The following is a 1525-nucleotide window of genomic DNA, read 5'->3' on the forward strand; positions in this document are numbered from 1 at the left end:
GAGCTCGGACTTTTGATGTCGCTATTCCCATTATTGGATATCTCACTAATGCATGATCCTTTTATTATAAAAATTTGGGTGGATTAAGATTAGATCCCTTCCTTTCTAATGGGCTATCAAGCTCGTCTCGGTCGTTACTGGTTAGTCTTTGCGCTTGCTTTTTAAACGTTGTCCTTGTTTTGCAGGAGTTTTAGTCATATCTCCGTCATTTATGGGTAGTTTTCCCTGTAATTACTTTCATTGGGTCCGTTTGGGGGACATCTACATTTCCTATTATAAACACGACTTTGAATTTTGCATTAGTCCCTGAGGAATCCTTGTTCCGTGGTACTTCCATCCTTGGCTACGTGTGCAGACGTGGGAAAGTAGTTTCCGTGGAGGTTCTCTGATTGTTTCTATAGTCAAATCTTGGTCGATTGTCCTAATTCTTTGTTTAATATTTGCTATAAATTCCCCCGAGAATTCCGTCTTGTTGATGCTAAGCTTGAAGTATTTTTACTAATTTTCTTTCTTTCAATTTATCGCATATAGTCATAATAATTCGTAAAAATTCGTAAAAATTCATTAAAATTCAGGTCCTTCTATTTTCTCATATCTACTTGTCGTATGGGGTTTTGTGATTTATCTGGCATATTTCCATAATGGGTTTCCATAGTGTGACCGTTATTTCTCCTACAGTGCCAAGGTCATCTTCATGCAGTCCTACCTCAAGGGGATGGCCCTTGATTGGTTTGAGCTGGATCTGTTATTCGACCAAAATTCTTCACTTCGTCCTCGATGGATGAATAACTACCAGGAGTTCATCAACGAACTTCAAACCAACTTTGGTCCTCACAATCCTGTGGGTGACGCCGAAGTCCAACCAATGACCCTGGATATGAAGGATGGGCACCACATCAACAAGTACATCGTCGAGTTCAATCAACACGCTTCTCAACTTCATGGTTATGGAGAAGCTGCACTCTGTCATTTTTTCTATAATGGATTGCTGGAACATATCAAGGATGACATTGCCAGGGTAGGTAAACCTTCTACTCTTTCAGAACTTTGCACCTTGTCACAGACTTTTGGTGCTCACTATTGGGAGCATAAATCCGAAGTGACATGCCATGTGAAACCACCCTCCTCCAATGTCTTCAATAAGACCACTACCGCTTCTCGCTCCGACCCTGTTCCTTCCTCCTCCTCGTTCAACTCCGCTTCCGGTAGCAAGCCTCCGAAGGACAACAAGAAGTCCGAGGCCAGCTCTGCTAAGCCGGATCTTTCGTCAAAACTCAGAGACAACAGCAAGCTCACACCACAAGAGCGTAAGCGTCATCTTGACAAGAAACTTTGCATGTTCTGCAGTCAGTCTGGCCATATGGTCAAGGACTGCCCCAAGTCTTCTTCTTGTGCATCTAAGGCCCATATGGCCCAGACCAAGGAGCAAGGATCCACTTCTGCAGAGGCAAAAAATTAGTCTGCACCCCCATGGACTCCGCATGGACCGGGGGTTGCGATTCTTCCCTCTGTGTGCTCAAAGAAG

Source organism: Cantharellus anzutake (assembly GCF_015039405.1).
Source record: "Cantharellus anzutake strain C23 chromosome Unknown EI90scaffold_90, whole genome shotgun sequence".
NCBI lineage: Eukaryota > Fungi > Basidiomycota > Agaricomycetes > Cantharellales > Hydnaceae > Cantharellus > Cantharellus anzutake.